Source organism: Passer domesticus, chromosome 3 (assembly GCF_036417665.1).
Source record: "Passer domesticus isolate bPasDom1 chromosome 3, bPasDom1.hap1, whole genome shotgun sequence".
Lineage (NCBI taxonomy): Eukaryota > Metazoa > Chordata > Aves > Passeriformes > Passeridae > Passer > Passer domesticus.
In genome coordinates this window covers 117,714,312-117,729,831 of record NC_087476.1, presented here as the reverse complement: position 1 = coordinate 117,729,831, position 15,520 = coordinate 117,714,312, and the positions used below count along the sequence as shown (strand labels likewise).

General features: G+C 39.4%; 2 long non-coding RNA genes across 3 annotated transcripts in view; one reads left to right on the top strand and one right to left on the bottom strand.

The window, feature by feature from the left end:
* The window catches only part of LOC135297670 (uncharacterized), a 28,837-nt gene extending 27,629 nt beyond the window's left edge, over positions 1 to 1,208 (top strand). Inside the window, exon 8 of one of the 2 annotated variants that reach the window (XR_010359594.1) lies at positions 472 to 1,208. This is a non-coding gene — a long non-coding RNA (uncharacterized LOC135297670). The remainder of the gene's footprint in view (positions 1 to 471) is intronic. The other variant, XR_010359593.1, reaches the window with a different exon arrangement.
* Positions 1,209 to 3,766: 2,558 nt separating this feature from the next.
* Positions 3,767 to 7,505, bottom strand: LOC135298250 (uncharacterized). Its single transcript, XR_010360266.1, has 3 exons — positions 7,386 to 7,505; positions 6,894 to 6,945; positions 3,767 to 5,543 (listed from the first exon to the last, which is right to left on the bottom strand). It is a non-coding gene; the product is annotated as an uncharacterized LOC135298250 (long non-coding RNA).
* Positions 7,506 to 15,520: the final 8,015 nt, after the last annotated feature.

The window sequence follows — 15,520 nt, the reverse complement described above, 5'->3', positions numbered from 1 at the left end:
CTAGGCATCAGGTGGTGAAGTAAGAACAATGCAGCATGTCACATACTGAGAGGAAAGCTCTTTGCATCTGCAGCTTCAGGGTGGGAATGATGAAATGATGGTGACAAGGGTGCAGTTTGTGGGGAGGACCAAATATGAAGCAAGCTGAAAATAGGTCAGCTACCTATGCCATATGAAATAAGTATACATGGTTTTATAAGAGCTTCTGAAAGATGTGCTGGACTAAGAGACGTTGTTGATGGTATGAAAATGGCTATGCAATTTCCCTCCCTTTTTTTTTCTTCCCTTCTGCCTTCTTCTTCTTGTCTCAGTTCCACCTCATCGAACACTTCCCTTTTGTCAATCATGTGAGAAGCACCATTTTCCTAGCACCTACCAGCATATAAGCTTCTCTCACTTTCCACCTGCTTCCTTAAAGATTAGTTTCATGTTATGATCCACCAAAGTAACCCACCTAACACCTTGCTGCAGAGATTGCAGGAGCAGTTTCACATCGCCGACAAAATCCCATCAAAGCCGGAAATTGTTTTCTTTATGTGAGTGGCAAGGCAATTACCGAGCTGAGTGACATGAGTGAAGGAGTGCATTTACACCAGAAGCTATTGCTACAGCAGAAACTACTGACAGGAAAGCAGTGACTGACATCCCTTGGCTTATTATTATGGGCCTTGTATAAATGGAATAGAAGCAATGACTGTTACTGCATTTCTAATCAACAAAGTGTTATGCCAGTAATTAAGTTTCAACTGACTCGCATCTCCTTTCTAGGCATTAATTGGAGGAAGATATGCAGATTGCTGGTTAATAATAGAATGTTTATAGTTCTATAATAATTTTCTTCATGTTTATCCATTTGTGTGATTGCTTGTGTGGCAAATATTTGATCCTGTATGTGTCTGTTTAGCCATCAGACTGTTTATAAACGTCATTGTTTATTGTGGTAGTGACACCTTAAAGCTCTGCAACTCGCAGAGCCTAATAGCAGTGAATGTAGAACATTATCTTGCATAACAGAGGAAGGCCTTTCAAAGAAAACTCCAGATTGTCCAAACCACATATGGATGTCAGAGATGGGAACAGTGTGAGCTGCGGGCTGAACCTATTTTAAACTCCCACTCATGATTTCCAAATGCAGTACTCTGTCAGAATGTAGGCATAGAGAATTTTGGGTGCTACAGCACTCATGTAAATAAAGACTCCAGAAATCTGTTTTGTCAGAAGTGTTAATAATTTTGTTACAGTTTGTGGTGGTGCAACTAAAACTGGAACCTAATGTATAGATGCAATTAGATTGTGACTAATTGTAGAATATATTTATGATGTTCACTGCCCAAAGAAGCCAAAAAAATTGACAAAAGCATTTTCATTGTTTTGTACAGGGTGGCAAAGGGCTTTGTGGGGAGAGGAAATACTCGTGTATCACATAGTGGCAGGCAAATGCTTTATCCATTGACTCAAAAGCCAAATCCAAATGCATGTTCCCCTACCTTTCAGTAGGTGTTGTGTACAGGAGAGCAGCTCTGCACCAGGTTTCAGTTCTGCACCCACTCATTTGCTGCTGTAAATGAACAAATTAACTGTGTTATTGAATTGGGAACAAAACATCATGCCTGGGCTTTGTCGGTATATCAGTTTTCCATAGATGCAGTCCTGTCCTCAAGAGTTCTCTGAAGTGTGCCCTATTCCCTCTGTCCTAGTAGACCAGAGATAAAGTATTTGGCCAGAGAGATGGCCAGCCAGTCTTTTTATACAGCAAACAGCGTTGTTTGGCTTAGCTAAGCTACTTTCTTGCACCTCCTGGGGAAAGAGAAAACTGCTTGGGAACAATCATTTTTTATTTATACTGAAGGGAAATACTGTTTCTTATAATAGCAGAGTTCAGGTTTTTACATGAAGCCCCTAGACAGTTCTTAATTCACGAGGTGACCATCATACACAGGAGTTAGCTGGTGTGAAGTTTTTGTGCCTTTGGGATTGCACAGGATGGCTGAATGCTGCCCTCCAGCCTCTTTATCAACAGGAAAAAATGAACTTGCTTAATTCTGATTTTCCCCTTGTTGCATCTTTATACAAATGACTCTCCATAAACTTGCAGCTTGTTTTTAATTAGTTTCTGGAAATACTACTTTGAAAAAACCATCAAGGAGCTCTGGAGATCAAGTAAAAAGCCTTATAGGTGTTTGCTTTTTCCTACTCCCCATTCCTTTGATATTTTAGCAAACAGATTAATTTTATATTTGAATGGCTGCTGCAATTTCCAGCAATGGGTAAAGTGTGGGTATATCACATTAAGCAATGGCTTGGGACTGGTGTCAGAGAAGGGCCCCTTCCTGTGAAACAATCTGCTTACCAGTAGTTCACAGCTGAATTTACAACCAATGTAAGTGCTTGTGACACTTCTTCCTTTTGGAGGGACTCGGTGTGAATGCGATGGAAAAGTCTCAGGCAGCTGCTTCTGCACTCATGTGTAGCTTTCAGTCTGGGATTGCTTGTGGTCTCACAAACACGTGGGTTTTGTGCATATATTGCATGTGGTCACACAAACACGTGGGGTTTGTGCATATATTGCTCCAGGTAAGCACTTGATGAGGGTTAAAGAAAGCAGATGTATGGGAAAAAAATCTGAACTACAAACAGTGGCTCAGGCTCCCACAGAGAAGTGTCTAGGCAGGAAACGCTGTCAGTATCCTTCAAATACTTGAAAAATACTTTATAGACGATTTTACTTTTTCAGTCTTGTTTAATCTTTCTTGCATTAAGAAAAATGGTGAGAACCTCCAAACTACCTTTGTAAAGGCCTTCCATTATTGGTCACGCCTCTAAATTTGGTTTGAAATTTCTTCTTGCTCTCTAAGAAAATTTGATTTCTCAGTATTCTCACTGGACACAAAGGTTTGAGTTTGTAACTATCTCTCTGAAATCACATCCATGCCGCAATAAAAATAGTTTCAGTAAAATACAAAAGCTAAACTAATAAAAGATCTAGGTACTTTTATAGTGGTTGAATAGTGGAAGAATGAGGAAGAATGTGTTTCTGGAGGAATGTGCTCTTGGACTTTCGACAGGAATATTCTCTGCTACAATTAAAATTGCTTCCTTCTGTGATCCACCCATCTGGATTCCTGTCCTATGAATGCTTTTGTAGTACCACATTTTTTTTTCTTTCTTGAGGGTCATTAAGTCCAGTTCTGTAACTTCTGCTTTCTAGGTCTCTGATTGTTTTCTTGACTCTCCTCTACACTCTATCCAGTTGAGCTATAGACATCTACACATAAACAAACCCACAACTGTGATATTTGAAGTTGAAGCTGCTAAGACACCCTAAGAGACTGGCTGCAAAAAATCTTTAAATGAGAATTCTATCTCTACAGAGGTTTAAATCACTGCGGGGTAAAACTGATGCATTTGTCTAACAGCTCTCAGTAAGAATGAGCTACATTTTTCCAGGATGGTCCTAATCAAAAAGATTTCCAAATTAGCATACCTGCAATTAAGCACAGATTTCATGTGGGTCTTAATGATACTGCATGGTCTTTAGAAGGCTTGTTTCAAAATTATCAACATTCCTGTAAGACCATGGGGTCTGGATGTGTTGTGGTCTCTAAAGTAATATTCTCAAGGGTAGGAACGTACTATTATATCCTTGGAGCTGAAGCATCAGCTGTTTAAGTTTAAAGATACCAGTCTGTTTCCAGAATTGTCAGGAAAGAGGACCACTACCTTAAGACAGTTTAGCCTGTTCTTTATTGCATATAAGGAGCCTTGAAGAATTGCAGACCTAGCTGAGGTATGCCTGTTATCTTAAAGAAAAATCAAGAAAAATTAGGGCTTCAGGCCCTAATTGCTTCAATCATACATACATCTCTAGCCCAAGTCACTGGACTTTCTTGCTTCCACTCAATCAAAGTGAATTGTGCTATAAGCACCACTACATGGTGGTGCTGCATAAAGAAACTGTAGAAAATGAAAGGACCATCTACTGCTGAAAGAAAATGATGGGTTGTTCTGCTGGGTATTGTGAGGCCTGTTAACCTCAGTGGAGACCAGTGTTTTAGGGGAGAAGAAACTGTTAATGTGCTCTCTGGCTAGAAGTGGGAATTTTCATTGTCGTGAAAGGTGCTATACCGAAAGCACTGGGTATTTAAGGCTTTTATTCATTGGGCACAGAATTGCAGTAAATTTAGTGTTAAATAAATAAACTTTGACTGATAATATCTGGCCATAAGTTTTTGAGCCAACAGACCTGAGCATCTTCTCTGTTTCTTCTTCATCCTTGCCTTTAGTGGAAAACATGAAATTTCTTTGTCATGGAGCCAGCCCAGCTTACCATATGTTTAAAAAAGTCATTTTCCCCACTCCTCTCCCTGACCCAAGTACAAGCTGCTTGTGCCATGCTCTGGTAGATCTAGGAAACACCCTGAGGAAGTGCATGTCCAAAGACAGACCAGACTGTTGATTCAAATGCCTGTGATGACTTTAAAATATTGGCCTGGATATTTCTGGTATCTCCAGAACACACCAAAACACCTGCACATCCTTCCAGATGCAACGTGCTCTGTAAATGTTTAACTGTGTGATTTCTTTATAAATAACTAAAAAGACTTATCCTTCCTTTTCTCACATCTTCAAGCTTTCTTCTCTCTTCCTGTTTATCTGGACTGCTTTCTTCTGCCCCCTGCCACAGTTTTTTGGTGTCATGTAACTTCCTTGCAGTTCAGAAGGAAAAAAAAGGATCATTCAAATATTAATACTTCTGCCGAGACCAGATAGTATTTTAGCTGAAACAGCAGCATGAAAAAAATTATCTTTATGGTGCAAATCTACTTTAATACTAGTTTTTAAAGAAAATAAGCTTTCTTCTTCTACTGTGAGGAAGACTTCAGAATCAGGGGAGGAAAAAATCCCATCCAGACTTTTGCCCTACTTTGCCTTTTGGTGTGCTGAGCTGCAGACACAAATAGATGTGTAAATATGTACCAGTCATTCTTTTTCCAAAAGAATATCTTGTTTCAGCAGATAATTGTGGTCTTCTGTTGTGTATCATTTGGCATGTGCATATTCTCCTGTCACATTCCTTAGGTATTCCAGGTATGGTTTTGGTCTAGACTTCCCCTTTGATTGAAATTGTAATTCTGATTTATACCAGCTGCTAAGCATCACAGAAGTAAAATTTTCTGAGCTTGGGTCACCTAAGTAATTTGGAGGGTTTAGTGGTTTACAAGACTGATGCAGGGTCTCTGCGCAGGCATGAACAGATTTACAGGAAGTGATTTTGTAGACAAGAGTGCATTTGAAAGGTATTACTCATAGACTGGGTATAAGGGTTTCTTGCTCTTTGCTGCATCTGAATGTTTCATATCTATTTGATGTTTCATCTCTTTAGATCTCTGGACAAAAAGCTGAAATCTCTTGTCGTTTCTCTGGAGAGTAACTTGCTTTTCATGTACACCGAGGAGTTTCCTTAGGCTGTGGTTCAACAAAAATCTGCTTTTCAACTTCAAGACAGCTAAAAATGCCAGGAACTGGGGAGAAGCAAAATATTTCTGAAAAGCAAAGGAAAAAAATTGATTTACCCATTACACATCTGTCATCTGGTCAGTGCCTGCATCTCTCTGACTGGAAATCACAAAACAGAATAATTTTCCTGATACCAAGGGACAATGCAGTACCAAAGAGCATTGTTTGGTATTGTTACTTTAGTATAAATATATGGATTGGGATGGAATGTGCTCAGAAGAGTCTCTGTCCATAGCTAAGAGTAGAGTCTTAGTTATTGACAGACTGCATTTTGTTGATTCAGAACAGATACATTTCTGTAATTTCAAAGGAATTTAATCACTTCTGCAAAAGGCTCTTCTCCAGCCTACTCAGTGTCTTCAAGATCTCCAAGGATGAGGCATCCTTCTTTTTTAGGTCCCACAAGTTAATCAAGGAAACTTGGTCTTACAACTTGTTTTTATAAAGGTTTTCATTCCTGTTGTTGCAAAATGTACTGTAGCAGTTTCTTCTTCAGTCTGTTTTTCCCTTACAACCCTAAATAACTCTGTCATTCACATTGAAGTTTTGCAAACTTGGTAACTTTTGGAGTATTCACTATTCTGCCTTGAGAGAGGACACAGATTTCATTCAGCAGAAGTTTAGTGATACTGCCACAAAATGACATACCAACTTCTAGCTGGCACTTAGTCTTTTTTATAATACATATTTGTTTATGTAAGATGTGTAAATGCTGACATAACCTTCAGGTTTTGGATAATTTGGGGGTGGGTACTGGTGGGGGTGTTAGGAGGAAGGGGTAGTAAAATTAAAGGGAATGTTTTTCATAGATGTCAGAAGGCCTTAATTTCATTAACTATGCTTTCAGTTGAAGCTTTTTTCCCAGAGGGGTGTATGACCTTCTGAGTGCTCCTAAACAGCTGCATTGCAGTGCTAGGTGCCAGGTCTGCCTTCCTTGGGATGGACTGGTTGTGCCTTCAGATCAATGGAATGGATCTCTCTTTCCTGGGTGTTCCATAACATTGTAATACAAAAGTGCCCTCAAGGCATCCTAAATTTTGCCAATACTAAGAGAAAAGAGGAAGAAGAAATTTGATTCCTCTAAACAGAACTAAACAGTAAGAGATGTAGATGCTTTCACAGTGTTTCTGTGTTACTTTTTTCATTCTCTATGTTTGAAGTACCTTCCTGTACATTAGAGAATAGCAACATCTGGAATATTTTTTCCAAACTTGTAAATCTCCTTACAATTACTTTGCTGACTTTTCTTTCCTATTTGATTTACCCATGACTTCCTGACAATATTTTTAGCTTGTTCTTGAACTCACATTGATGTTTGTATGTGAATTAACGGATTAAAGTCTGTCATTTTGAGTAAATATTTATTTTAGGCTTACCTTTTCCCATCCTGCCAGTTTTCACAAACAAATGCAGCTTGTGTTTTGTCAGCTAAAAAACATAATTCCAAAAGAAAAAAAAAATAATGGAAATGAAATTATACCTCCAGTAAAAAAAAAAAAAAAAACAAAAACAGTTATTTTATAAAGTTCTAGTTATCCTTCTGTGTGCATATATGCAGTGTGTTTGAGCAGTAGGAAAACCCAAGATCTGCAGATTAGCCAGCAACACCAGCAAGGCTGGTTTGTGGCAAGCGTGCTTGTCCTTGGCTGAGAGATCAATCACCATAGAGTGGTTTGGGTTGGAAGGAACCTTAAAGATAATCTATTTCCAACCCCTCTAGCTTGGGCAGTGATACCTTCCACTAGAGCAGGTTGCTCAGAGCTCCTTCCAGCCTGGCCTTGAACGCTTCCAGAGATGGGACAGCCACATCTCTGGGCACCCAGTGCCTTATCATCCTCATAGGGAAGAATTTTTTCCTAATATCCTACCTAAGCCTGCCCTCTGTCAGTTTAAAGTCATCACTTCTTGCTGTGTCACTGCAGGGCCTTTTAAATAGTCCCTCCCCACTGTCTCGTAGGCCCCTCCTGGTACTGGGAGGCCACAACTGGGTCACCCCTCAGCCTTCCCTTCTCCAGGCTGAACAACCCCAATGGCAGAGATGCTCCATCCCTCTGATTAATTTGGTGGCCTTCTTTGGACAGATCCATGTCCTTTTTGTGCTGGAACTTGCTGGGAAGCTGACTTGTTTCCCTCTGGAGTGAGTCCCATGCTGCTCGTTATTTCTATGTCCACCCACTAGCCTTAGTGGTGTCCTCATGTTCAAGAAGAGATTCAGCTGACTTTGTGGGGTGCACGTCAACTCTAATCTTATGCATTGAAATACCTTCTGCAGAATGAGACATAAAGGAGGAGGGCACATTTTGCCTTATATGACAGGTTTATAAACCAGACTTTTCTGTGGTGAGCTATAAGTAACAACAAAAAACCACTGAATGGAGCTGAAACATATGAAAGACCTTATCACATTAAGTAGATGGTAATGTAGTGTAAAAATGTTATGTAGCACCTTGTTTGTCACTAAAGGGTATCCGAAGGAGGCTCTTCTTTGTTTTTCATTCCTTCTCTGATCCCACATTCCCACTAGGTGTTGAAGAGTCTGAATTAAGTCTTCATAAACCTGTTTCCTTGCCTGGATAAAAGTGGCTAGGCAGTCAGCAGTCAGGTGGGGAAGGGATGACCTCTGTTCCTGTTTGGAACAGAGATCCTTAGAGATCCTTGATGATGTACCATCAACTTCCAAGCCTCTTTTGGGTGTGTTTTTTTTCCCTGCAGGGCTTTAAACGTTTTCATGTTGGTGGGATTTTTTTTCCTCTCAAATCCTTGAGCTTGTAACTCATCTTTCTGAACAATCTTATCTTTGCCTACAATTTTACTTTTCTTACCTTGGACAGGTCTGCTCGATTTGTTTTTCACAGCTTATTCTCACAGCTCAGCAATTTTCTCAGAAGTTGGAGTCAAGGTTACACAGCTGTGCTATATCAGCTGGCCTTGGATTACACACAGCTGAATGCTTGAAATTACTGCTAGCAAAATGAAGACAAGAAGTTAATTCAGTTTACTTCTAGTAAAAACCCCAAACAGTTTGGGATGAAGAATCAGAGTGATTGTTTCTTTCCTAGTCATGTATCATCAAAATACTAGTCTGATGAAGTCTAGGTAATTTGAAGAAGCATCTTTTAATGAATTAGTCCTGAAAAGCAAAAATAGGCCTGAGGTAATTGCTGTTTGGTCCTTGATCTAGTGCCTGTTGTTGATGCTTGAGAAAGATTCTCTCCTTGCTCAGAGCTGAGGGGGGTGCATAGAGTGGGACACAGGAGTGATGATCATGGAGTCATGCGGATCATGGATTCATGAGTGGGACACAGGAGTGATCATCATGGAGTCATGAGGATCCCAGTGTCATGGTTGTTTTCTCTAGAAACAATATATCTTTAAAGAACTGAAATGGATAATGCTACTCTTTTTAACTCTCAAGCTGTTTGCTAAGTCTAGGCTAAGATACAAAGGGACCTGCAGCAATGTTTAGGCACAGACACATCCTCAGATTAATTTACAGAATGTAGCTAATTACAATGACAGCTTTCTTGCTTGCTTTTTTTCCTGTAGCTTCTGTTTGCAGTAGTCTATGGCTAATAAAACTGTCAATTTTCTTTTACTTCAATAAAAGGTCACCCCCTGACAACAGCCCTGTGCCTCCTAACAGCTACTGCCTTTATTAATATTTAAAATGTACACAGTGATATTTCCAAAAGGTCAGACTTCTAAAAGACATAAAATGTCATCCCTAATTCTTTTCCCTCCCAGCCTAATTCTCTGCCTCCTCTTCCCTATCCACCATTTATATGTTCTATTTTAGGTACAGTATTTAGCATGGCTTGTGTTAAATCAGATAAACATCAAGTGTTTCCCTCTTGCAGTACTGCAGAGAGGCAAAGGATAAATTTGTCACTGATTCACAGTCCAGTAAGTTGAGTACATGGATTCCAATTCTGGCTGTAGCATAGATTCTCTTGAGTTAAATGAGTAATTTGTTCTGTCAATTCCTGTTTTAAGAATGCATTTAAGCCAGTACCTACCTTCAGGCAGGTAGGGTCAAGAGGGTATCAAGGCTTAAACTTTTTTCTCCCTGAGGCTTCTCGTCTTCCCATCTAACAGGCAGTCTACAAAATGGAGAAAGTAATACTACCTAACCTCAGCTCTCTTTAGATGGTAATCTCTCTATTCAGGGTCAGCTTTTCCAAGTATATTTATCTAAACAGCAGCCTGCTCTGCCCGAAAGAGAATTGAGAAGGGAAAGCATTAACTTTTTCTACTGGCCAGGTCAGAAAATTGTCACTTTTTTCATGAGAAATATGATTATTAGAGCTTCAAAATATAATTCCTCTTCAAAAATAATATCCTCTGCCCAGAGACAGGATTAAAACAGTCTCTCATTCCTGGAAGAAGCTTGATCATGCTGTTATTTTTAAATTTCTCCAAGGGTAAAGATTGCCTGTTTTGTGGTGAATCATCATCTTTACTCATATTTCCCAACAGATAAGCAATACCCAGGCTCACAGGAGTCCTGGTGAATGAGTTACCAGATTCCTTCTGAAATCCTTTCACATAAGTCTGAACTGCAACTGGATGATTTTAATTAAATAGCGATCCCTATTTTTTTTCTGGAGGTTCTGCTGACACAATATTTCATCTTCTAGACTGTGACTGGTTATAACATCCACCTGAGAGCACTCAAAATTAATCTTCAGAACAAGATGAAACATTGAGGAGCAAGCTCTTGTTTGATGTTAAGTTAGTTCCTCTGCTTTTTTCCACATGTTATGATTGAGTATGAAGATACTGCAAGAGCTTATTTCCACATGTTATGATTGAGTATGAAGATACTGCAAGAGCTGATCCCTGACCAGTTACATCACATTTATGTCATCTCTGTTCCTCATTCTATCACATCCACCTTTTTTGAAATGAGGTTTATTTGTATAGCTGATTATTTTGTCAAAATTAACAGTGTCCTGGATCAGACAATCCAAAAACAGAAGTGAAGGGCTGCTAATACAGTCATCAGTCTTTGATAATAAATTATCCAGTGGAGATCTGTCAGTGCAGGTACTGGGGAAAAATGTGCAATGATCAGAGTTCAAGGACAAGGAGTAGTTGCTGCTGTTCCTTAATGCCCATGACTGATTGACAGCAGATTGTTATTCAAGTTCTTCCTTCTTTCAAAGAATGTGGTTAATTTTTCATGACAGTATGAGAAAAGTACTTTCTATGCTGAAAGGGACTAAGCGGACTATCTATCAGTCTAATTATCTATAAGATAATTTTAAGTCCAGCTGAGAGTCAGAAATAAGATTTTGTAGGCCTGCAATTTAGTTTTGGTTTATTTGTTTGTTTTAAAGCATTTTTTAAGATGATAAAAAATAAGTGCATTGGTTATGATAATGTAGTTTAGATAAAAATAATATTTCCTGCTGTGGTTTGTACATAACTTTGAAGCCTGTAAAAATGCACAGGCATCGTGGCTGGGTTAAACATATTGCATTCCAGCTAGTTTGATAGCCTCAAAGTTAGTTGTTCCTCTGCCCTGAATGGAATACTGATTTCCATAAGGAGGGGAAAGACTGTAGGGGTAAAGGACAGGCCACCCACCTTGTGTGTAATATCAGATCAGTGCACTTGGTGATCATGAACTGAGAGTCCTGTATCAATAACCCCTTCAGGTGAAGGAGATTCAAACTTATATTTCTTGCTTCCCAAAGGTATGTCCAACTTCAGGTCATAAGCAGGTGGTAAGAGACAGATGTGGAGATGGAAGGGCTGGGAGTAAACACAGCATTGCTCTCCCAAAATCTGAGTGCAGTGCAGTAAATGCTGCTTAAAAGAGAGAAAGAGCTCTCAGGAGCCATCGAGTGCAAAAAGGATCTGTGGGCCCTTGTCCAACACGTGTCTTCTTCAGGCTACATCTTGGTAAAGCAGTCTTGGGGTGTACGGAGAAAAATGTCATTGGATTGTTAACACTCGCTTCATTTTCACTTTATTAGAGGGCTTAGGCAGCTACCAGCAAGCCCTTCCTCCTCTACTGTGCTGACTTATTAATACATTTTTAGGTGTTAAAGTCTTACTGTTCTTTTTACAGGGTTATTAGACACCTAGCTTGAATCGTGAGTTTCCCTGGGTGTCCATCATGGGCCTGAGCCAAAGAACTTGTGCAGTAGTTCTGGCAGTTCACTTGTGGGTAGGTGTGGTGCAGGTTTACTTTGTAAGCAATACAGAAAATTATTGATCATGATCTAGGGTATTTGGAAGTGATACTTGGTGATTGGAAGCTCTGGAGCTTTGAAAATTATTTTGTGTTATCTTCAATAATGAATTAACAGCATAATGTGTGAGAAGAAATGCTTTGTCTATGTGAATTTTGGTCTAACAGTACTTGGGACCAAGTGTTAGGGAGCTGTTCTTAGTATTCCTTGGGGATGTTATAAATACCAGTGTGAGAATTTCAGGCCCTAAAATCTTCAAAAAAAGGAAGTGATGAATAGTGAGTAATGAGCACAGCTGGAACAGGACTGTTTGAAATCAGGAGCACAGTGATGTTTGATTGTGATTTTGGGGAATGTAATCTATTTGTGAGCTTAGCAATTTTAACTCCCTTGGGTTTTATAGCTCCACTGATTTATCTTTAACTACTTTGCTGGTAGAACGGTTGAAAATATATCTGTAGTGATATGTTCCTAATGAAAGCATAAATAGCTGAGTGAATGTGGCTGGCATGTTCCAGGCAGCAGGAATTTCTGAGCCTGGTGAAAGGTGGCAGTGACTAGAACAAAGCAAATTAATGATTAGGGATATTTTTGATCAGAACTTCTTAAAGGGCCTAATCTGGCGACAGCAGTGCTTTCAGCAAATGTAATTGTTATTGAACTGGTCTCTGTTTTAGGGAGGGAAGCAAGGAAATAGGAGTACATAAATAGTCTGAATAGCCTATGCTTTATTTTTGTCTTCAAAATAATGCTTGAGCTTATTTTAGCTGAACTAAGTTTTTCAAATACTTTCTTTAGCAAAGTAAGGAGTTTAGAATTGTAATGAAGTGCTCCATTTAGAAGTAATATTTATTTAAGTCTAATTTTGCAAATTTTACTTTTGCTTGTCACTGGAACAGTTTTGCTTTGTGTTAGGTAAATTGGATTTCATCTGTCTACCTGTACTCAGTAAGCTGAAGTGTTTTTTGACAAATCAATTAATTCCTCATTGCAAAACTCAACCCACCTGCTCATCAAAGCCCAGACATTGTCAGATAGACTTATCGATCAGTACTGCAAAACTGTTCATGATTAACAATTAACTGTGATTAATTCTGTAATCACTGTACCATGGAGGTGACAAACATATTTATGGCACTGAGGTTTATTTTAGAGTCACACTGAAGGGTTCCAGTGACAAAAGATGAGAAGACAATGCAGCGTCCTGGGTTAAGTATGTGTGGCCTCAGTTCTCTTCACAGAGAGCAGCAGGCACAACCTCCCCAGGATTTCTTCTGGGGAAGGCAGTGAGAAAGCTCAGAGAAAAAAGATAAAACAATTCTTATCTCTATTTGCTGCTCCTGTTGTTTGGCACATGCGGAAAGTATTATGGAGATTGTTTACCAAAAGTGATTTGTTAATGGGCTACTGATGATGGTTGTTTTGACTGATTGACCAATTAGGTCAAAGCTGTGTTGTGACTGTAAGGGGTCAAGGGTTTTTCTTTAGTGTATAGTATATAGTGCCGTGCAATATAGTATAGCTTAATAAAGCAATTTTTCAGCCTTCTGCAATCATGGAGTCGTTGAACATTTTTCCCCGTTTTGGGGCTCCCTGCTACAATAAAGTATGGGGTCAGGAGCTAATGGTCTGTGGGCACAGGGGCAGCACAAGGGAAGGGCAAAGGGCAATGACCTGTAGGGAAATGAGGTAGATTAACATAGTGCTGCAGGACACCATGGGAGAACCCCTTTTTCACACCCTAAGCCAAGGCATTCTCGAAACCTGTGGTGGATTCTTCCAGGGCATTTCCCTAGGAGTTTCCCTAATAGGCTCAAAGGCCTGCACAACTTGGTGTCTCCTTTGTTTGGAGATTATTACTAAAATGAGTCATTTCGTTGTCCTATGTTCTTTTAACCTACTCAGCTATGTTCCTTATAGGACACTGTGAACAGCTGAAGGCAGAATGTGGAGGAGAATGATCAAATTGTGGAGTGGTGATGAAGGGCTGAGGAAACAGTCCTTTAACAAGAAAGAAGCAAAGCCAGAGAATGCTTTTTCAGGGCTTATCCCTGCCCCTGGCTTACACAGAACTGGAACTCCAAAGTCTGTATTATTATTGCTAAGTTGTAATAACCTCACTGAAGCCAATTTGAAGATTTCTCAGGAGAAAAATTCCCTCCCTGTTCTAGTCAAACCTTCTGTGCTGTAAAGGCTGTCAGAAGAAGGAGCTTGCCCCTGTTGGATAAGTGATGTACAACAAACTCCAGTAATACAGGAAAGTTTACAAAGGGAAAACCAGAGTGAGAGGACTTTGAAGACTGCTCATCTAAACAGCAAATACTTGTGCTTTGATTCCCTTTGCATCGCTTGCCTGAAAACCAGTCTTAACTGAAAAATATCTAAAATCATGATCAGATGTATAACGTTTTGGGTTGTTTGGGTTTTTTCTTTTTGGGGCTTTTTACTTTTTCCTATATTTCCAGATTTTCAAGGTGCTGAAAACTTGTGGATGATGATGAATTGTGATTTTATTTATGCAGCTAAACTGGCAGCTCTCTAGGACTAATTCTGTTACTCTGAAATTGAGAAGTTGAGCTGGGTAGAGCCGCAATGTGATCCTACAGAGCTCTTTGATGAAAGATATTTGACCAAAATTATGAGATATTACTGTGGCATCTCCCCCATTTATAATACTTTGATTTAGTTATTAAATTATGTCTCATTTTCAGTGATTCAATCTAAATTTTATTGGCAAGAATTACAATGCAGTTGCTAGATTGGAATGCACTTGACAATAAAGGTAATTACATTCTGTTATAGTATAGTGTCATATATTTTGGATTTCCTAGTACATGTATATTTTGACTCCTATCAGAATCTTCTACTTTATTGCTGTTCTGCCTCACATTTTTTTATTTCATGTATTTGTTATGCTCAACAATTTAGCTGTGTGTCTGTAGTGTTGCCACTGGTTCCCAGATTTACTTTTCTATCCCGTGATATATCAGTATACTTGCTTTCCTGGTAGGAGTTCAGCCTAGATCCTTAGTATATCATGGTAAATCACTGTGAAAGAATGACATTTTAGTGAAACTTATCCAGTCTATACATACCAAGTAGGACAACAAGAATTCACCTGCTACTCTGCTCCCTTTAGCTTTAAAACCAGTTCACTTTCTTTTCCTTAAGTATGATCAGCTTGCATACACATGCTGTTGAATGATGGAATCTACAGCACAGATCAGTCTCCCACTGTCATTTATCACAGATTCCAGTTTCAGGTCAATTAAAAATTTCTTCTAATAGCTGTAGCAGCGTGGGGTTTCGATGGTGAGTGCTGCTACCTATTTCCCAAAAAGCATCTCCTGTGGAAAAGCTGATTAGGTAGGCATTCAGGCAGAGCAGTCAAGTCCTCACACCACACTCACCACAGCTGTCGCTACAGGACACAAAATAACACGAGATGGACACACTGCTCTTTCAAGGTAAAAATGGCACTTTTAATTTCTGAGTCCAACATTTATAGATTTCCAAAAGTGACAGTGGATTGGAGGATGGCACTGCCACCTCCCCAATGACACTGAACAAACCAACAGTCCATCAAGTTTCTCCTCCTCCATAAAAGAATGCAAAAAAATAAGTTATTTACATAAAGTGTGTGAGAAAGTTCATTACAAGAATGTAAACATCAGAAGGCTTAGAAAAACTTCAAAAATCAGGGCAGCTCAGCAAAGAAGGCAGGAGGGCCTTTTGTATGATACATTCTGGTGAAGGTTTGTTCCAGCACACCAAAGAGAAATCAGGGAGAAAAGACGTGTCTG